The sequence below is a fragment of the Crotalus tigris genome, unplaced genomic scaffold, assembly GCF_016545835.1.
Source record: "Crotalus tigris isolate CLP2741 ecotype Arizona unplaced genomic scaffold, ASM1654583v1 scf7180000017549.6302385, whole genome shotgun sequence".
NCBI lineage: Eukaryota > Metazoa > Chordata > Lepidosauria > Squamata > Viperidae > Crotalus > Crotalus tigris.
Window position 1 is genome coordinate 3,717,011 of NW_024096467.1, and position 23,533 is coordinate 3,740,543.

At 40.2% G+C, this 23,533-nt stretch overlaps 1 protein-coding gene across 1 annotated transcript in view; it reads right to left on the bottom strand.

Moving 5' to 3' along the window:
* Positions 1-23,533, bottom strand: part of PLD1 (phospholipase D1) — a 164,573-nt gene that overhangs the window by 135,249 nt on the left and 5,791 nt on the right.

A 23,533-nucleotide genomic window follows, 5' to 3' on the forward strand; every position in this document is an offset into this window, starting at 1 on the left:
GAATGTATCCAGACTAAGTCTGCTATTGGTGTGCAATGACACCAAAACAGATTAGTACCACTTGAGACCAATTTCAAAGATTTATCTGCTGATGAAGACAAGACATATTTACCCACTATCTTTTTAAAAAGTAAAAAAAAAAATCTATCAATGCCATGGCAACATTTTGAAATTTCACCTTTATTTCAGACGTCGTATGTATGTATGTATGTATGTATGTATGTATGTATGTATGTATGTATGTATGTATTCCACTTTGAAATTTAATAAATTTATTTTGGATTTTTCTAGTCAGAAAAATTGCTTCAAAACAGACAATAAATTCCTCAAAAACAAAAAAACAAAAAACAAATAATGCTGAGTTATAATTTTTCTGCATTAATGCAGCACAAATGTGTGGTGTTGTATTGTCAAGTTTAGAAGAAAAAAAAATCACTATCTATCACAAACCATTCACATACAGTATATGAGTTGTAGCAAGGACACCACAATAACACTTACAAATGTCCCCATTTATTTGTCCAGGTTAGTGTTGAGAAGTGTGAAGATATACTTGAAGAAGGAATGCAAGATCAGTTAAATAAACATCAGCTTAACTCCTGGAAAAGAGGGGAATGAAAAGAACAAATCCCTCAAGATAACCCCATCTTTATTCTCTGTTGTATAAAAGGGAGAGGGTGAATCTCTATCAGGCTTTTTGGGATTCTGTTAATATATCCTACAGCAATAAAGTAGAATTCCAATAATTATCACGGTATCTGTTTCCTGACTAGGCTGAACTTCAAGGACTGTCAGTTGGATTACTTGCTCTCCAAATAATTTATCTTTGACAAAGAAATTTAGAGATCAGGTTATGATAGCAATAGCTAGCCACTTTTTTGTACTTTTTTTGTATTATTCTCTCTCTCTCTCTGTGTGTGTGTGTGTATGCATGCGCTTTTCAGACAATTTTTGACTCCTGGTAATTGTCTGGATTAGTCACTGCAATTTTGGGGGGCAAAATTTCAGAATTAGTTTGACATTGCTTCTTCCTACAGTTGACACAGAATGGCTGGCCTAAGATCACAGTTAGTTTTGTGCCTAAGGCAAGGCTAAAACTCATGGTCTCAGTTTCTAGCCTGGAGCCTTAACCACTACACTAGACCAGCTCTACTTTATACGTGATCTGATGTAATGTTCAGGATGGCTACGGCTGAAGATTTTTTAAAAATGTGCTAACTGTGTGAATGAATATTCTTTTCCCTTATGTACCTGCCTGACATTTAAGGTTGAATTGGGATGCCATCTTAATGGCATTCTTCCCAGATATTTATCCCGTGGCAACTTGGCAGAGGATATATTCTCAATATTGGTAGTTCTTCAATTATGGAATTCCTTCCCCAACTGGTGCTGAATCCTTTGCATCATCAAAGATCCTACCTATTCATTTACTCTTTGGGTTGAACTTCTGCTGCTGATAGGATATGATGTCAAGTTTGGGCTTAAATTTTTGAAATTTGTTCTATTTTATTGCAACCTGCTTGAGCTTACTTTCAGTAAAAAGAAAACCGATGTTTTAGGACAACAAAGCAGATAAAATCATCTCTAATTTAGTTATTTTGGTGTACTAGCTTCTCCAATAGGATGCCTTCCAGATGTTTTGGGACTTGGCCAAAATTACCTTGCTGACTGTTACAATCCCCACACATCAGGGGGAAGTCTGACTGGGCAACCTACCCATCACCATTACCTTCCAACAGGCAACCAGAGAATTTTGCATTCAAAGAACAGTATTTGCTAAACAAATAGCAGTGGGTTCTCAACATAAAGCCCACATCTGAACCACAGAAAGGCCCAAACTGATCCTGAATAGATTCTGCACAAGGATAGCAAAGAAATCAAGATACATTGGTTGGAAAGCCTGCCAGCCCTCGTTTGCAAACTTGCTCCAAGGAGTTCCAAAACTTCAGCAATAAATAAGTGACACACTTAAGCTGGCTCTTGACGTTCCCTTTTAAGAAGTACATTACTATTGAAGGAATGCCATGCAAGTTAATCAATAAACATACTACCCTCCAGATGTATGACATGAAGAAATGCAGGCAGAGCAAAATGGTTTACTGATTTTATATTCTAGTCAATATTAATATGCAATTCAGTTTTTTAAAAATTCTAAGACGATTTCCTGCTAGGTGAATTAATGCTGGTTCAATTCCCAAATGCTTGATGCTTACAAAGAAGCATTCAGGAAGAAGCCCGTAAGCTATTATTCTTGGGCAGATTTTCCTTTATGAAAATACTAATCAAAGCTTCACCTGTAGTGATTTGAACACTCCTCCTTTTTTGTATCCATATTACTGCTTCTTTTCCACTCAAGAAAAGTTCATACGTGGTAAAGTTGCTGAGGTTGAGAAACAATCTCTAGAAAACAGTCCTCCAAAGCTTTGTACTGACAATGCAAAAACCATATCTGCCAAGAATTCATAAGTGGAGGTCCAAATATATTTGAAGAGTTGCCAAATGCACAGGGCAATTTTAGTATGGTCTACTTCAGGGGTGTCAAACTGGTGGCCCATGGGCTGGATGCATCACATGCTGGCCTCACCCACCCCGGCTCCGCAAAGGCAAAAAATGTCGCAATATGTCACGATACACCATGTGACACAATCGAGTTTGACACCCGTGGTCTACTTAGTCTCCTATACCTGAAGTACTGATGCAAAATTTCTGTCAATGAGTCTATCAGCAGAAACTTTTTGTATATTTCTCAGAAGTCTGTCCTTGAATATTGAAAAATAGCTTTCACCAAGCTGACATTTTCCAGAGTGGTTGAAATACAATTTCCAGTGTTTGTCACACAATACGTCCTCTATTATTTTCAAGACTATATCCCCCTACCTAGGTCATCAGATCAGTGCTTCAAAAATCCAAATTACCACAAGATGGCAGCAGGGGCAGCGGTCCTTCAATATTTTTTGCTGTCATCTACTGATGGTTTATATTTTTGCAACACAGATCTCATAGCCCTACCCTAATCCTAATTAGCTGACTTCCATTTCCATCTATATAATGCATGAACATAAATATTAGATATAAATTGATTTCAAATCCTTCATTCTGAGAACAGTACAAATAACATCAAATCTGCTCCCCATGTTTACTTTTGAATCTAGGCAAATCAATTGATGCAAAGGTCATACTGGGAGTCTTGCAGAGAAGACACACAATGCTTCCTGGTTTCCTGAACTCAAATTACTACAAAGGCAAGCATGTTTATCAAGAAATTGGAGAATTGGATGGCACCATTTAAGCTTGCTCTTCAGTTCTGAATTTTGCAGCAAATGTCCTCAGTGATCATTTGGGTGCAGGTGATAGGATATTAAACACCAGACCAGAACCATCCGGGTGATCATAAACTGTCCACTGTCATTTCACCCTCTGGAGGTTCAAATTGAAAAGGCATTTTCAACATCTGCAGTTTTATTTGCATTGACAAATTTACCCTGTCCCCCATTACTTTGGATGGTTTACATAATTCTTCACCCATTTACTTAATTTTCTCTTCACGTGAATAACCCTATAAAGTCTGTTAGATTGGAGCTAATGATGGGTCCAAGGTTACTATTGAGTTTCATAGCTAAATGAAGAACAACTTGAAAGAATATGATCAGTCTGTCCTTCCATGTTCACAAATTACTTCCTTGCCAGATACATTTTTTTTTGTCATCGGTACGGTTTATGGACCCATCCGATGATTGTTAATTACAAGTTCAAGAATGGTTGTCAAATATGTGCATATCTGCATATTATCCAGTTTTAGGATTGCCTGATGCTGACTGGTTTTGTTTGGTAAAGATCCCCGTGGGAATAAAAGGCATGCTGATTTTAAAGCACCCCTGGCAATTTTTCCACTTTCTACCTAGCAAAATAGGCAGAAGTGTCTAGAACACACTTTCAAACCGAAACTTTGAACAGCCCATTCTTTTGTAAAAGTTTAGCTCATTCCCCATTCCCCATTTCAAAAACTTCTCGGCTCCTTTTCCTGAAACACCACCAAAAGCAAACTAAAAACAGGACTCAAAAAATCCAAGCAAAAGAAGCAATTCAGAAGCTTGCACCAAGACAGCAGGGACATTTTTAGCACCCAATTTCCATCAGCCTGCCTTTCCTCCAAAAGCATACACACCATTTCCTTAAATATAAAGTCATTTCCCCCTCTCAGCAGCCATACAGCAGTCTTTTTTTTTTTAAAGACTGTTTTATTCCACTGTCTGCTCCACGGAGTCATGAGGAATGACAGGACATTTGACACAAGGAAGACGAAGTTTGAAGTTTACTAACCTTGTGCCCCAGGAGAGGGAAGTGCCCCATTGTCCTTCTAAAAAGCAACACCTAGCCCTCTCTCCTTGTTAAATATTCATGCTGTGGTTCAGCAAAAGAAAAGAAAGCACAGTGGGACTCTTCGTGTGCAGGGAAGCAAGAGTCGGCAGCAGCGTTTTTGCTACGTCTCTTCAGCACCAAGTAGCTCAGAGCTGGTTCCAGAGGCAGTTTGAGGGAAAACCCAGCCCACGAAATCCTTCAGCCTATGAAGTTGCTCAGCCAGGGAAAACCACTCCCTGGCAAGCCGAATGTTAGAATGGAAGGAAGAAACCCTAAAAGGTAGAGAAAAGAAAAAGAAAACCCATCCGAATATATTAAGTGAACATTCTCAAAGTTCTGTTTTTGTTTTAAAGATATTAAGCACTTTCTGAAAAGCGCTTTCAGAGATCTAAAAAGAACAAACTTCAGTTACTTTGGAGAATTTAAGCCAGGGGGAGTCAACCTTGGCTTAAATCAACAGCTGGCTCAGGAATTCTGGGAGTTGAAGTCCACGAGTCATAAAAGAGCCAAGGTTGACTATCCCTGATTTAAGCCATGACACAAATAAGAATGTCAATGAAGGAATTAAATTCAGAACAGAGCTGGAAGGTACCTTGGAGATCTTCTAGCCTAACCCCCTGCTCACGCAGGAGATCCTATCCCATTTCAGACAAGTGACTGTCCAGTCTTTTATTAAAAACCTCCAGTAATGAAGCACCCACAACATCTGAAGGCAAGCTATTCCATTGGTTAATTGTTCTAACTAATGACCACAATGGAGCCCGAAGTTTCTGTTGCTAAGCAGGACAGTTGTTAAATGAGTTTTGCTCCATTTTATGATCTTTCTTACCACAGTTGTTAACTTATTTGCTACAGTTGTTAAGTTAGTAACACAGTTGTTAAGTGAATCTGATTTCCCCATTGATTTCACTTGTCAGAAGGTCACAGAAGGTGATGACATGAACCTGGGAGACTGACACCATCATAAATACAGTATGAATCAGTTTCCAAGCATGTGAATTTTGATCGTATGGCTTGGGGATCCTGCAACAGTCGTAAGTTTGACAAACGGTCATAAGTCACTTTTTTCAGCTATGTTATAACTTTGAACGGTCATTAAATGAATGGTTGTAAGTCAAGGACTACCTGTAGTGCTTTTTAAAATTATTATACAAATATCCCAGTTATAGGGGTACTTATGAAGAGGATGAACAGGAAGGCCAGTGACATCACCAGTTGTAAATGGACTGGTGCAAATTAAATAATAATTGTGCAATGTTGTTAGGACCACATGGCACTTATGTCTGGTGACATTTATTAAAACAAGCACCAAAATAATAATCTAGGTACATGTGCTTATTCAAAAACCTCTTACAGCAGCCACTGTGGTAGCCATTTAATGAGGAGGGAAGTTTTGAGATATACTCCTTGATCCATACTCAGTGGCAATGTTGCCACGATTAATAATCGAGTTTTGTTATGATCCTCAGTTATATGCCCAACTCAGACGGCAACACCTAATTAATCAAAAAGGTTAAACATAGTTGGATATGGAGAGTACTTAAAAGAGAAACTTCCAGAACCTTCCAGAATTGGAAATTAAAAAAAAAAAACTTATTCCAGAAGAATCCTAAGGCAAATCACTGCCACAATGTTGCCAGGAAAACTGTGTGGATATGTCCATCTAGCCACCAAAAATAAATCTCAACTCAGTGCAGACTTTGCTTCAGCACATATACAGAACATGCCACAAGCATGTTCATTGTGGGATGCTCCAAAGTGCTCTTGAATTGCAGCCAATGCTTATTCAAAAGACTTGTCAACAATAAGTTGCTGAAGCCCTAATTATTAAGTAAATATGAAAAAGAAAAAAAGGTCATCTTCTATATTGTATACGTGGTCATGCTAGATGGGAACGTGTAGAAAACATCTGGGGAAGGCTGGTCTGGTGTCCAAACAGCATATATATACACCAAGGAAACTGATAGACCTTCCTCTTTCACACAGTTTTGTGACTTTTGAGGGGAACTGGAATTTGCAATGGAAACCAAAAGATTAGCATTGTGTAGTAGACAGGATGGGGATATGGAAATCCAGATGCAACTCTACACACGAACATGGGAATTCCCTGGTGACCTTGCACCAGTCACTAAGTCTCATCTCAAATAATCCCACAAGACTGTTGTATCTAGACAACACTGGAGGACAGGGAATTATTTATGATGTCTTGAGTTCCTTAGGAACAAATAAATGAATGAAACTGAAGAGAGCAAAGCCGCATCCTTGTGCATCCTTGAAACACACACATACACACACACACAAACATACATTTTGTCATGAGGAGGAGGAAGAAAGTTGGATTTCTAGCTGTTAATACTATAGTATTATTATTTGATAGAACCTTTCTCCAAATTTAACCCCATTTCTTGCTGCTAGTAGCTTGAGTCCTGCTAGTGGGTTCCCACATATCTGTTGGTGGAACTGAATCCAAATTTCCCCATTCTAATACAACATAATCCCTAGATTATAATGGCTCTGAAGCTGCCAAATTCAAAACTTTTTTTTTTAATGTCTTTGAGTTGGTCTTTTGACTCTTGCCAACTACCTATCATTTTCTTGGCAAGATTTCACAATTTGTCATTACTTTCTTCCTAGGACTGAGAGTGACTGACCCAAGTTTACCTAGCTGGCTTTGTGCCTAAGGCAGGACTAGAACTCAAAGTTTCCCAGTTTCTAGTCTGATGCCTTAACCACTTTACCAAACTGGTTCTAAATTGAGACCTTTCATTTGCTAAGGCAGCAAGAAAACAAAGAAGACATTTTCCTGTTCTCTGCATAAGCTTTGTTGCCAAACGACTGCTCCTGCTCCGTATTGTGGCACATCTACAGCATTTCTCACTTAAAACAGGCTGGATGGTGCAGTGAATGAAATGTTTATAAAACGACCAGCCAGGAAAAGCCACACTTGTCTGTCTATTTCTGTACTAGGATCTCTCCTCTCAGTTAGGGCTGTGCAATATTTTCCAAGTGCAGGAGAACATAATATGTCAGCTATACCTTCAAATACTTGCATACTGACAAGATTGACAGTATACAACACCCTTTGGAGACCGTATCCAAAGTTTTCGCTAGCCCTAGTATTTATATCTCCTTATAAAGCTGTGTGCTTACTAGTTTAGCCTCTTCAAATGCTGGATAGTGCTTTTTGCTGGACTCAGCTACTGTATCAGAATGCTAGATTCTCAAGGCATAAAGCTCCAGAGAATTACAAACACACACCACATACCACACACAGGCATGCCTGGGTGTTCTGCTATGTATTTCCAGTGCATGTATTTGAACACTGGCAGCTTAACTCCTTTTTGATGCCAAAACTAGATAGATAGATAGGTAGGTAGGTAGATAGATAGATAGATAGATAGATAGATAGATAGATAGATAGATAGATAGATAATCTTTATTGTCATTTTTTTACTGTGGGCACACTGGCACACATTAAAAATGAAATTCTCAAAAATGTACACATGCGTAACACACATATAAAAATGTTACATACATATGTATATACCTACACCCATTGATCACTGTCCATCTTGAATATGTAGCAGAAAGAGGAAGCTTGAGAGTTCACAAGATTGATACCGTATGGAACAAAACTGTGACTGAATCTGGATGTTCTACTTCGGATACCACGAAGCCTCCTCCCAGAAGGTAACAAGGAAAACAGGTTGTGAAGAGGACGTGTAGAGTCCCAGACAATACTGCGGATCCTGCTCAAGCAACGCTTATATGCTATGTCTTGGGATAGAACGGAGTGCACTGCCAATTATCTTTTCTGCCATCCTCACCACTCTCTGCACTGCCTTTCTGTGTGAAGCAGTAATGCTTCCAAACCAGACTGGGATGCTATATGATAGGATGCTCTCAATCATCCCTCTATAGAAAGTGTAAGGAGAGGGGAAGGAAGATGTGCTTTTCTCATGCCACGCAGAAAAAGCAAACACTGCTGTGCCCGTTTCACCAGTGTCTCACTGTTGAGCGACCAAGCCAGCCTACTTGTTAGCTGCACACCCAGAAACCATCTGCTAACCATCTCTACAGGTAAATCATTAATACACAGAGGAGTATTTAGTATCAACTTAGTATCAACTAAGTGCAGTGTTGCTCAACAGAAATCTGGAGCAGTGCATCTTTCTAAAAGAAGAAGCATTTTTAGAGAGGTCATAAGGCAGGATAATATTTATGCAACCAAGGGCTGCTGAATTAGTTTTAGGGTTTTTCTTAAATTTATAAACTGAGTACAACCCCCTCCACCAACGATTAATCACTGGCATTTAGAAATTGAATACAAAAAAGAGATTATTCATATCATACTTTATTATGTAAGTAAAGAAATAAACCTAAAATATTTTTTGTATTTATAATGCTACACTTTATTTTCTTCTTCTTCTTCTTGTGCTATATCCGTTATCAGACATTGGCGATCATGTTGGCGATCCTGTTTTTATCAGCAGCTGCATGAAAAAGTGCTGCTGAGTTTTATCCAAACCAGTCCCTTAGATTTTGAAGCCACGATGTTCTTCTTCTGCCTGGACCTTATTTGCCTTCAATCTTTCCCTGGAGGATTAAACGGAGTATGCCGTATTTTTCTGGGTGTCGCATCACATGTCCGAAATATTCTAATTTTTGTTTTTTAATTGTTTTGATGATTTCCCTTGGCTTTCCCAGGCGGCTTATCACCTCCTCATCTCTGATCTTGTCAACCCAGCTTATATGTAACAGCCGCCTGTTTTGAGACTTCTTTCAAAGTTGAAGAGAGTTTCTAAGACATTTTCATGGGTGGCACATGAGACATTTGCTGCACCGCCCTTTGCAATCCTCCACAGTGGACTGCATTTTCCCTGGTATACCGTGGCTCAGTTAAATTATAAGGTAACTTCTTCCATTGAGCTTTGTTGATGGCACCAAATGAGGTATTACCATAAATGGGATGGCTGATGTCACAAATGGGAAATCCTACCCTTGACAAAGAGTTGGAGAATTGATCCTCTGGGAAATCTACGCAATTTCTCTGTCCATCAATTTGACAAATGATTTTGAAAGTTCATTTGTAACAAGTTCTAGCTGAAATTGGTACATTCCACTATTTCATTCTTATACAAACAGTGATCTGCCCACAGATACACTTTTTTTCTCTGTCACTGATGCTCTGATTTTGTCAGTATTGCTCCAAACCAACTTCAAAAATAAAACTAGGAGAGGCATTTCATATCCAAACCTGTTAATATATCCAACTATGGCTTCCTAAAAAAGAATAGCCTTACTTGGACCATTCTGAAGTTAAACCAGAAACAGAAAAAAGCCCAGTAAAACAATTTTTGGAAGGAGGAGAACCACAGAGGAGAAAAGCTAGCATAGAATTATAGAATTAGAAAAATTCTCCAAGGCTAGGGATCAGTAGCATCTTCAATCAAAGCTGAAAGGGTGTTTCAAAGCAGATCCGGGTACCTATACTACACCTGTTGGCACTTCCTTAAAAAAAAAACCATCTTTTTTAAAGCTCACATGATAGCTGCATAATCCTAGGAAATAAGACGTTTGAGGTGCTGATAGTATGCATCCTAAAACTCCAGATGAAAAAGGTCAAAATGGTGGAGATCAAAGCTACAGAGGATCAGCTGTCAGGGTTGGGGGTGAGGGCTTGTAACTCCTGTATCTGCAAAGAGGGCAGGTATTCCCTTTGGTGCCAAGCCTGAAGCAGCTGCTCAAGATCAAAAAGGCTAGGTTTTCACAGAGTTTTATTACAGTAACCAGCTTTATTGAAAAGAAAAATGGGGTTAGGTTATAGAATCTTGGAAGCAGAATGTGTATCCTTTAGAAACCTGTTTAAGTTTGTTAAGATGGGGATTCTTTGATTTTCTTGCTGTCTGCTTCTCAAATCAATGGGGAAGATTCACTCGCTTTCCTGATACAAAAGGGACTTGAAAAAGTTCCAGCTCTAATATTTTGCAATTTTGAATTCTCTTTCACAGACTCTGACAGATTCATTTTATCAGGACTGGAAGAGAGAGGGGTTGTGTTTGTTTTCCCAGCCCATTTATGGCATGCCATCATGGCTGGACACCACAGCTCCTCCTTGTTGTGATTTGCATACATTGTCCTTGCTATCTCACAACTCATTTATGAATGTGCATAAATTCTACATTCAGTTAAAAATCTCTGCAATGGTGTTTTAGAGCACTAACTTTCAAATAAGTATGCAGAGGCTCACAAGCCCAGTCTAGACAAAGTCTACTGCGAGTCATGCATTCAAAAACATCCATAAAGCAAAGAATGGGTAGCTAGCTGAAAGATTTATTAAGGGTCTGTTTCTCCCATGTCACTCCTAATTTATCAACTCCCTTTGGGAGACACAGGAAAGCTTTTATTGCCTTGGCAATCTTCTTGTTCAACATTCAGCACAACAATAATAAAGTATAGCAACAGTAAGAGTCAGTGTTGGGGCTATAATCATCATCACATACTTAAGTATGTATGCATATACAATACATAATAGTTCAAAGCTCATTCTACAAGTCCACAATTAGCAAAGTAGGGCCTTTACACTTACAATCCAAGCCCTAGCCAATTATATTATTCAAAGCAAAGCAGTCTCAGCTTCACCTTACCTGACCTCAGAAGCTAAACATGGTTAGATTTGGTTAGGACTTCAATGGGAGATTATTAGGAAATACCAAAGTTGTAAGTTGGACTGGGAACTTGAAAAACAACCTGGAAGACAGCAATGGCAAACTATTTAGATTCAGCCATGCAAACAAGATTGCATGGCTGAATCTAAATGATCACCAGAAGTTAACTCCAACTGAATATAATATTAATTTTCACTTGTCTTTGAAGCCAAACTATTTATGCCATCCTCAATAAATGTTATTTCCCTAAATTAATCCTGTATGTTATAAGACTAGACAGGGAACAATTTAACTAGGAAAATGATGAGCACAACTTACAATCCTATACCCAACTCTGTTAAAGATGTCTTTGAATGATATTTGAAGATTCAGGTGTTGATTGTCACATTTAAAACCCTACATGGCTTGGGGTCAGGTTATTTGAAGGACTGTCTTTTCCCAGTTACAGCAACTGACCAACAAGAGTTGAGCAGAGCATGTTATGGTTCCTTTCTTTTAAGGAGGTCCATTTAGTGGGACCAAAAAGTAGGGCCTTCCCTGTGGTAGCTCCCTCCCTCTAGATTAGAACATCATTTCTGCAGAGATAATATTGGCCTCCACTTGATTCTCTTTCAAAAAGCCCTGAAGACATGATTTTGCCAGCAGGCCTGGGGACCCCAGGATGATATGAAGCCCATCAGGTATTTTGTTTGAGGAGGGTGGTGTTCACTGGGATATATATTTGGGGTTTTAGTTCTATAAGCCATCCGGAGTCATTGTGAATGAGTTGGGCAGTCATATAAAGGTCTTAATAAAATAAATACCCTGAATCGCAAGCAAAACAACCATGGCTTAGTCTACGGCATTGCATAAACTTACTTGCTCATCACACCTAGCATGCTCTAATGGTATTCTCCAAGTCTCAGGCAGTCTAGGACTTTAGATAATGGTCAAAGTGTCAAACTCAATTCTTGTTCACCTTCAGCACAGAAACTCACAGTTTGACACCAGCAACCCTGCCTGATGTGGATGTGGTTGTGGGAAGAAAAAACAGGAAGGAACATTATATCAGTTTAAGCTGCAGAAAGAAAGGCAGATTGTAAATTATTTGTGTCCATAGGTATGCATATTATGTGTATATATATACACATACAAACACATAATTGAACCTTTAATTTTCACAGCAAAATTTATGCCAAGCTTTAATGCCTCTTCAAAAATGAAAAACCATATTTTCAAAGTCCTTTCTGAGTACCATGATCCTACTTCATATCTCTCCTAGTCTCCTGCGTACTGTGGCTACTTTCAATTTTAAAAAAGGAAAGACAGATTTCCCAAAGCCACCTTATTTATATTTGCCCATGAAATTCTCCTCTTGCTACAAAAGCTACTCAGAATTAAAAAGCCAAAGCAACAAGCACTTAAAAGTTTTTTACCGGATCCTAGCTTCAGTGCATGAGCAAATGATCAATCATCTGTCCCACTTTACAGACAACCATCCTCAACTTGATAGTGTTTTCTGCTTGAAAAACTGTTTTTCTGGTGAGTCACCACAGCCGTTAAGCAAATCACAGGGTTGTTAAGCAAATCCAGTGTGTGCAATGTCTGCTGGAAAACAGGAAAAACCATCAGAAATTGTGGTCATGTGATGTTGCAAACGGACGTAAACATGAGCTGATTGCCAGGCACCAAAATGCAAGTGTGTGACTGGAGGGGGGGGGAGGAGGGGAGTGGCAGTTGTAACTGTGAGGATGGGTCACAAACAACTTTTTAAAAGCTTCTTGTAACTTTGAACGACTGTTAAGTAACTGATCATTAAGAAAGAATTATTTGTGGTTGTTCTGCAGAACAGCCAGTCATAAAGAGAACTGGCAGATCTCTGCGTGTTTTTCTCTCACAAACACGAGACAGACAAGATGGGGATATAGCAGAGAGACAGGAGACATATACCCGGAGACATACAGTATTTAATAAGTGGTTCTGTGAAAAAAATATTAACCCCTCTTTGGATTTTGTAAAGTTTTGAACATCTTTGCCACCAAATGTCATCAGAGTTTCCTATTGGTCAGGGGTAGGCAACCTTGGCTCTTTTATGACTTGTGGACTTCAACTCCCAGAATTCCTGAGCCACCATGGCTCAGCTTGGAAACCTCTCCCTTTTCCCTCAGCCTGGCTGGCTCAGGAATTTTGGGAGTTGAAGTCCACGAATCATAAGAGAGCCAAGGTTGCCTACCCCTGCTATAGGTCCTCATAATGCATGAAACAAATAACCTGAGTATTTTTCAGAAATTCTCAGTCATCCAGGTCATGGTTGTCCCAAAGGTTGGTTTTTTGTTTTTTTTTCAAGAGGCAACTGGACATTTTTGTTTTGCTTTTGAAGATGTCTCGCTTCTCATCCAAGAAGCTTTTTCAGCTCTCCCAAAAGTTTCTACCCATCCAACTTGATCTCTATGGAGATTCTCAGTCATCTAGGTCATGGCTGCCCCAAAGGTGCTTTTTTTCCAAAGGAGCTGAAGAAGCTTCTTGGGTGAGAAGTGAAATGCCTTCAAAAGAAAAACAAGAAACTCCAGTTGCCCCTTGAAAAGAACAACAGCTTTGGGACAACTTCAGTGTTTGGTGTTTACTTCATTTATTTCATAGACACAGTCATCTGCCATGTGAATGGCTGCTGTGAAAAAGCCATTTCCCCCTTAAATTCAGTGATTGGTTGCATCACCTTTGGCTGCAATAATTGTAACCAAGTACAGGTAGTCCTCAAATTAACAACAGTTCATTTAGTGACGTTCAACGTTACATCACTGAAAAAGTGACTTATGTTTGGTTTTCACACTTACAACTGTTGTAGCATCCCCATGCTCAGGTGATTTACATTCAGTGCTTGATAACTGACTCATACATATTTATGACGGTTGCAGTGTCCCAGAGTCATGTGATCACCTTTTGCGACCTTCTCACAAACAAAGAGGAAGCCAGATTCACTTAACAACCGTGTTACTAATTTAACAAGTGCAGTGATTTGCTTAACAAATGTGGCAAGAAAAAGTCGTAAAAACGGGGCAAAACCCAACAAATTTCTCACTCAACAACATACATTTTGGGCTCAATTGTGGTAATAAGTCGAGGACCACCTGTATTTCCTGCAACTGACAATCAACCTCTTCCATTACCCTGGAGGAATTCTGGTCAATCCTTCCACGTCAAACTGCTTCAATATTTCAGGTTTTCTGGCATGTACTGCTCGCTTCAATGCCTGCCAGAACAATGTTATGGGCTTTCAGTTGGTCATTCCAGTAGAAAATATGATGCAACCACCTTCATGCTTGACAGCTAGTAAAAGGTTGTGCAAAATTGTGCAAGGTAGTGTCTGGTTTCTATCAGGCATGCTGTCTAAAAAAATTCAATTTTTAATGTACAGGTAATTCGTTTAGTGACCTTTCAAAGTTAAAATGGCATTGAAAACAGTGACTTATGACCATTTTCCATACGACCGTTGCACCGTCTCCAAAGTCATATGGTCAAAATTCAGATGCTTGGCAACTGACTCGTATTTATGACGGCTGCAATGTCCTGGGATCATGTGATCCCTTTTTGTGACCTTCTGACCAGCAAAGTCAATGGGGAAGCCAGATTCACTTATGTCAACTATGTCATTAACTTAACAACTACAGTGATTTACTTAACAACTGTGACAAGAAAGGTCGTAAAATGGGACAAAAATCAGTTAACAAATGTCTTGCTTATCAATAGACATTTTAGGCTCAATTGATTGTAAATCAAGGATTACCGTACATGCCCATAGAACAGGGGTAGGCAACCTTGGCTCTTTTATAACTTGTGGATTTCAATTCCCAGAATTCCTGAGCCAGCATGGTTGGCTCAGGAATTCTGGGAGCTGAAGTCCACGAGTCATAAAAGAGCCAAGGTTGCCTATCCCTGCCGTAGAATATTCTTCTACAATTCTAGTGTCATCTACGTGCTTTGGGGCAACCTGGAGATGAACATCAGTGCTCTTCATAGAGAGCAATGATTTCTTCCTTGCTGTTCTCTACAAATCCCCCTTTTATAAAGCCTTTCTTTGCAGAGGATAGAAATTAAGAGCTGTGATGGTGCAATGGTTAGAATGCAGTATTGCAGACTAACTCTGCTCACATTGCAAGGAGTTTGATGCTTCCATCCTGACCAGTTTGAGATTGACTCAGCCTTCCATCCTTCAGAGCAGCGGTTCTCAACCTATGGGTCGCGACCCCATTTGGGGTCCATCGACCACTTTTTGGGGGTCGCCAAAGGCGGCGATCCGCCATTTTGTCCCCTCCGGGGGTGGCGCCGTGCATGCACGCCGCTCATGCGCGCTGCGCATGGGGGCGGCGCCGCACCTCCGGGGGCGGCGCCGCACATGCACGCCACGCATGGGGGCGGTGCCGCGCATGCGTGCTGCACGCGGGGGGGCGCCCCCATGCGCGCCGCACATGCGCATAACGTTTGTGTGACGGGGGTCGCCGTCACATAAACGTTGAGAACCGCTGCTTCAGAGGGTGGTAAAATGAGGACCCAGATTATTGGTGGCAATATGCTGACTCTGTAAACTGCTTAAAGAGAGCTATGAAAACAGTATGTACTATTGCTATCCTCTCAATTTAACCCAGAGAGTAACATTTTATACTTCACTCATTCCATATCTGGCTTAATTAAAAAAAAAAATCAGAAAAGGAAGCAACTAGTTTATTTTGGCTCAATTAAAAAAAAAACCTAAGAGTTTGATCTTATTATTACTTGGACAGGAGAAAGCAAGGAAATTTTAGATTTATAGGTTAGATTTTGTTAATTCATATCCGACTCTTTGCAGGACCACGGACCATAGCACACCAGCCCCTCTCCCTCCTCCACTGTCTCTCAGAGTTTGCCCAAATTCATGTTCACTGCATCAATGACACTATCATCAGCTAGTTTAGGAAGAAGTAAAGAAGAAGAAAAAACAACTTGGCATATCAATTGCCAAGAAAACTATATATGGGCTGCATACAGCCCATATATATATGGGCTGCATACAGCTGATTCAGACTGAAGTCTGTTGCATGAACAGCACGTCTTCTTAATAAGAACATGGAAGAGATATGGATTGCAAGAATTTCAGTAATCAAATTATTTCCCATTAGAAACAAGCTACCTTCTAGGACAGCAGGCAGAGTTTTATATAATTTATTTTAACAGCTTTTGCTTGAACTGCCCAGGTGGCAGGTCTCTTTACTGATAATGCAGGAGACTGGAGGTTTTTCTGTAGCCCCAATCATCTCTTGAATCCTTATCAGCTGAGCACCTGACCTTAAAATTACATGGATTTCCAAAGAGTCACTGATCAGCAAGAGTCAAGCTTGACTGGAAAGAGACTACTTTTTACTAAGAAGGAAAAATCTTTGCCTTGATAGTGTCGATCAACAGCACCTTGAGCTGATCAGCTCATTCACTGTGGTTTCCTTTACTAGCAAGAGATGCACTGTTGCTTATTACAAGCATTATCATTTCTTTTCCGTTCTTACTGTATGGACACAAATAGTATGTTGCACTAGCTTTTAAACACTGATTTATCCGACTAGCTTATTGCTTTTTTGGTTGGGTCTCCGCATGTAAAATTGCACAAGGGGATGAAGCTGTTTATTACTTTCTAAATATGTTTTAATGCGTGGGCTGGATTGGGGGATTCACAATCCATAGAGGGTTTTATGAGCCAGAGTTACCCAAACACAAGTTCTGGATCTTGGATACACCAGTTTTGGATGATATGTTTCATAACCCTTGTTAGCAGAAGGTATATGGTGTGAAGTGGGATATAATTCGGTTTGTATCTGTATGACTGATTAGCAATAAACCGTGAAAATTTTCCTAGACCTAACATTATCATTTATGCTGGTTTTGTAATATAGGGTTTGTTTATTTGTTGAGAAACAAAGTACGAGAGAAAAAGAATATGGATTTCTAACAGACTGCAGGTCCAACATCATCAGGGTGATGAGCATCAAATGAAGTGCTAAATGAAGTGAACACCAAACACACTTCAAACTCCCAGTTGGACAAAGTGAGATCTACATGAGACATGATTTCACTTATTTTTCACTCAGCTTCTCTTCGTCTGTGTTCCATCTCTTCTGTTCCTTCCTCATTCCAGACTACGTTGTCCTAGCTCAGTCAGCCATGGTTTGCTTAAGTACGTTTGCTAGGTAAATCGCAAGTATTTGGACTCACACAATACACTAAGTTAAATGCTCAGAATCTGAAATGTATTTGCCAACATGTTTCTTTGTATCCATCAAAGTCCCCAGCCCAGCTTATCTGAATGTTAGTTTTTTTTAAAAAAAATGATTTTTTCATTTTTTTTAAATGAGAAAATTGATTGCTAGAGAGCAAAAGGCCAGCCTGATCTTTATTTTCAACAATATCTTCCAGCCTCACATAGACACCAATTTGTGTCACACAACATATGCAGAGCAAAACATATGGAAATCACTTCAGACTGTTCATAAGAATGCTGATCTCCTAAATCCATAAATAGCATTCCTTGGGGAATATTATGAAGGGATTAGGGAAGACTGGGTGAATTTTCATGAAATTGAAAAAGAATGTACATATTTATCCACCCTTGGTATTGTCTGCCATCTAGAGGATTTGTTCTTTCCTACTCATAAGACATTTGACAATGAGCTGAAAAGTCATACAGAGATGCTGCTCAGTTTCTCTATGACGGCATCACAATGTCCAGAATAAATGTTTAAAATATGTCCTAAGATTAATCTCACTTCATATCAAGATTCAAATTAAACCACAGTTTTCAAAACTGTTTTCCTTTATAATTAATTGTGGAATTAACTGCATACTCTTAATAATTAATTGTGGAATATTACATTCGGTTTTGGTTAGCACATTACAAAAAAGATGTTGAGACTTTGGGAAAAAGTACAAAGAAGAGTAGCTAAGATTATTAAAGGCCTGGAGACTAAAACATACGAAGAATAGTTGCAGGATTTGGATTTGGCTAGTCTAGAGAAAAAAAGGACTAGCAGTATTCCAGTATTTGAGAGGCTGCCACAAAGAAGAGAGGGGGTCAACTTATTTTCCAAAGCACCAGAGGGCGGGATAAAAAACAATGGATGGAAAATAATCAAGGAAAGAAGCAACCTGGAATTAAGGAGAAACTTCCTAACAGTGAGGACAATTAACCAGTAGAACAGCTTGCCTTCAGACATTGTAGGTCTGAGGTGTCAAACTGGCAGCCCATGGGCCAGATGGGTCACATGCAGGCCACGCCCACCTCAGCTCTGCAAAGGCAAAAAACGTCACGATACATTATGATATGTCACATGACATGATTGAGTTTGACACCCGTGTTGTAGATGCTTCATCACTGGAGGTTTTTAAGACGAGACTGGACAGTCATTTGTCTGAAATGGTATAGGATCTCCTGCTTGAGCAGGGGGCTGGACTAGAAGATCTCCAAGGTTCCTTCCAGCTCTACTCTATTCTGATTCTCTTCCCCAATCAATTTCTGCATTCTTTTCTGTTTCTTGCCTCTATGTCTTTCTTTCTTTCTTTCTTTCTTTCTTTCTTTCTTTCTTTCTTTCTTTCTTTCTTTCATTCTTTTTCTCTCTCTCTTTCTTTTTCATTCATTCATTCATTCATTCATTTATGTAATAGATCTATTACATAATAGATATATTGTCTGTACTATTACCTTCTTAAGAGAGGGACCTGCCATCTAATCCATCTACCATTACCTACTCTGCTATAGACCTTAGGTTAACCTCCACAAGTAGACCACAGATCTTGTGGAAATACAAACTTGGGTCTAGGTCTCTTTGTGCCGTCTTCGGTATCATTTATAAATATTATAAATATTTGAATAAAACCTTAAGTTCAGACCACTTCCAGGCTATGTAGCTGATAATGGAATGGAATGGACAGATGAAACCTGCAAGGATAAATGCATATTACGATTGGGCAGAGTTTCAAATCTGAAGGTGAAAAGGTGTTCTGGAGTGTGCAGCAGCAGGAATGTAGCACCTGTTTGCAATTACTTAAAGCAGCCACACCTTTTCCCAAGAACATATGGCAGGCAGCTGTATAATCCTGTGAAAAGTGCAGACACATTTTTCTGATATGTTCCAAAGCACTCGTTCATCTTTGAATCTAAATGGCTGCATAGTCTTAGTGTACATTCATAGCCTTTGACATACGAAGTTTATATGTCAGTTGTGGGGGGGGGGGAGAGACCAGGAATCTTCTGTAATCTTTTGACTCTAATACTTTGGATTTTCTAGCCCAGCTGAATGGAAAGGGTCAAAAAATCCAAAGTTCCTTAAGATAAGTACAGTAACTGCTTGTTCCCTTTTACAAAGGAGAATATTTGTAGCTCAGGATTGAAATGAGGGATCCTTGGTGCTCTCTGAGTGTGGTTGGTTGTTTTTTTTGGGGGGGGCAGACGTTTCATTATCCAAACTAAGTAACATCCTCAGTGCCAGCACTAGTCCCTAGCACTGATGATGTTATCTAGTCTGGGTAATGAAATGTCTGCAAGAAAAAAAACAGAGCACACCAAGGACTCTTTATTCTCTTCTATATGAGATATAGTGGTATAGGAGGCCAGGTTTTCTGATTTTTCCCCCAGGTAACAGATATTCACAAGTCACACAAAGTAAACAAACTGAATAGATGGATGGATGGATGCATGCATGCATGCACGGATGGATAGAAGAAAAAATGGATGGATGATTACCTCCCAGTTTAGACCAGCATTTTTAACAGGTTCAGGTAAAATCTGACCTGAAGGAAGGTAAAAGTTATTTTTTTCAACATACAATTTTAATTTCCACAGCAGCTTGAAAGAGGTTTAAATTCAGACACAAAGCTCCAAGAAATGGTGCATACTGAACATTTCATGGAAATTAACGACTACATGTGAAGCACAGTACAACCAAAAGCAAAGCAGCAAGGCCTCTGGAGACTGTAGAAAAATAAGGCTGTTTCATTCTGTCATATCATATGTGATGCATAATCAACACATGCAATATTTAACTGTAACATCATATGTGTGCATTGCAAAAGTCAGTGGTTTATTCCCACTAATCACCATTCTAATGACAGGGTGTGCCTGAAATGTAGAGAGGAGTGCATATTTACATAATGTTGTCAATAAAGTCAATAAAAAATGGAGGAAGTCCTCATTTGATAAAAATTGTTCTTATCAAGAACATTTCAATGCTGCCTTACTCTGTGGCACACCCTATCTTAGAGGTAGTCCTCGACTTACGACAATTGACCCCAAAATTTTTGTTGCTAAGTAATACAGTTGTTAAGTGAGTTTTGCCCCATTTTACAACCTTTTCTGCCACAGTTGACAAGCGAATCACTGCAGTTGTTAGTAACACGGTTGTTAAGTGAATCTGGCTTCCCCATTGATTTTGCTGGTCAGAAGGTCACAAAAGGTGATCACGTGACCCTGGGACACTGCAATCGTCATAAATATGAATCAGTAGGCAAGCATCCAAATTTTAATCACATGACCTCGGGGATGGTCGTGTGAAAAAATGTGCAAGGGTCGTAAGTGTGAAAAACAGTCATAAGACACTTCTTTCAGGGCTGTTGTAACTAAATGAATGGTCATAAGTCAAGGACTACTTGCATTATAGAATGAACCGCCTATGGATTTGAAGCTGGTCCCCTCCTTTACAATTTAGGGAAGGGTTCAAAGAAACCTATTCACCAAGATCTTCTAGGAGTCTGTATGTGTTTTATGTTACTGGGTATTACGATTATAGCTGTTTTGTGTTTTTCTAAGCCCTTGCAAGTAAGTATTATGCAAATAAGCAAAATAAAACCAATAAAATTGAAGGCTTCCATATTATTGGCCCATTATTAAAAGTTCTTGCTCTCACGCCTACATAGCCTGTTATGCATTTAGGCCAGACATGTGAAACACAAGGCCCGGGGGCCGGATGCAGCCCGCAAAGTGGTTTCATGTGATCCGCGAAGCCATTCTGGAAACAATGAGGGAACAGCCCCCGCTGCCTTGGCCCTGGGAGCCAATGTACAATTTTGTAGTGGACCATACCTTGGCCCTTGCCCCGGTCCCACCCCCTTCTGCCAGAGACCCTCAGATCTGTCCCACTCCTGCCCAGGTCCCCATAAACCTCCTTGACATGAATTATGTAGAACTGGCCACGCCCACCCCATAGGCCAAACCCACTCCATCCATGCCCACCCAGTAGACTGCACCCACTCTGGCCACACCCACCCGCTCCCCCAGGGCAACCACAATGCTGATGCGGCCCTCAGTGAAATTAAATTTGACACCCCTGATTTAGGCACAAGAAGCTGGTTAGCAGCAGGTGGGTATGCTTGTGTGTACATTCAGATTTTTATCAATCAGAATAGAGCTGGAAGGGACCTTGGAGGTCTTCTAGCCCAGGGCTTTTCAACCTTTTTACAAATTGTACCACTTTTAGGACATGACAATATTTGAGTACCACCAGTGCTTAGCAAGGTGTCAAAAACTTGATGACCAAAAATAGGGGGGGGTTGGGTTTTACTGATTAGATTCATTTGTTGTTATAGAAATGGCTAGTTTATAATATTATGGAAAAGTAAAAAGTTGAAGTTCATTGTTAATGCTTCCTTCTACTGCAACAGAGGAAGTATGTTCTTTTTCCCTGGCTGGTTGAGAAATTCTGGGAGTTGAAGTCCATAGGTCTTAAAGTTGCTAAGTTTGCAGACCTCTGAGCTAGCTGGTTGGCCCTTCTTCCTCTCTCCCCTCTGAACTCCTCCACAGTGTAATAATCCCTTCCCTGTACCCTTAAAGACACAGGAATCAAGTGCAAAGGAAGAAAATAAACACAACTCCCTTTTTTTTCTCTTTAAGCTGTTTCAGGCGTATCACGTGTCACAATGTTGCAATCCTAGACTGAAAGACTCTGGCAATTGCGAAAAGCTTTAGCTAATTACAAAACTAATTACATTTGTTTAGGGCAGCGGTTCTCAACCTTTGGGTCGCGACCCCATTTGGGGTCAAACGACCATTTTATGGGGGTCGCCAAACAATGCAATCCGCCATTTTTTCTCTCAGGGGCGCCGCGCATGGGGGTGCCGCCGCGCATGGGGTGCCGCCGCGCATGGGGTGCCGCCGCGCATGGGGTGCCGCCGCGCATGGGGGTGCCGCCGCACATGGGGCGGCGCATGGGGCGGCGGCGCGCATGGGCGTCGCATCACGCATGCATGGCGCATCCTTATGACCGGGATCGCCATATAAAAAGGTTGAGAACCACTGGTTTAGGGATTAAACCTTTCCTGTTTTTCCCCTTCCCCCACCCAAACCATGTTCTTTTATAGCCTCTCCTCTCTCCCCCACCTTTTTGTTCAATTCACCTCCAGCTCCTAACTGCTTCTGGAATCAGCTGGAGCCAATCAGCTGGAGCCCTGCTGGCTCCTGGGGCTTCTACCCAGCCCAGACAGTAATGCCTCTCCCTCAGGCTTGGCTCGCTTCGGCTCATTCCCCTCCCCTGCTGCACTTGGCTAGCAGCTGCCAAGTGGCAAAGTAACACAGGTGGTAGGTACCACCGGTTGAAAAGCCCTGTTCTAGTCCAACCCCCTGCTCAAGCAGGAGATCTTACCATTTCAGACAAGTGTCTGTCCAGTCTCTTCTTAAAAATCTCCAGTGATAAACATCCACAACTTCTGACTGCAATTTCTCACTTATCTCATTTCTCATTTATTATTATTATTTCATTTTTCACTTATTTTTCTCACTCTTGTTCCTGCTTTGGCCTCAAAGTTTTGCTGATCCTATTTTCGGCAGGAAGTTTAAAAGAACTACTATAATGCTTTCTAGCTCTGAAACATCCAGGCATACATTATAGATAGTTCTTGACTTGCAATCACAATCAGGACCAGAATGTCTGTCACTAAGCGATGCAGTCATTAAATGAGTTATATCAAATTTTACAATCTTTTTGCCAGTCATTAAGTGAATCACCAGGATCATTAAACGAATCCAGTTTCCATCGTTGACTTGTCAGAAGCCCCCTGGGAAGGTTGTAAATGGAGATCACATGTGACCCCAGGACAATGGAACCATCATAAATACATGCCAGTTGCCAAGCACTTGAATATTGATCATGTGACCATGGGGATGCTGCAATGATCATATGTGTGAGGACTGGTCATAATTAATTTTTTCAACACTATCATAACTTTGAACAGTTGTTAACAAATGGTTTTAAGCCAAGGACTATCTGTAGGCAGCTTTGGAAGGACGCCTGAAGCTTTGGCAAATGATGACATTATTTCAACACTAAATAGGCCTACATGTCCCATTACTCTATCAGTGTTTCATCTCTAACAATATATGTCATAGAGAAGCAACAAAGTTCATGACAGCACAAATTGCAGTCTGCAGGGTCTATATGGTGCTTCCTAACGTGGATAGAATTCAACCTATGCTGGCTTCAGCAGCAAACAATCAGTAATCTAGATAAAGCTTAGGATAG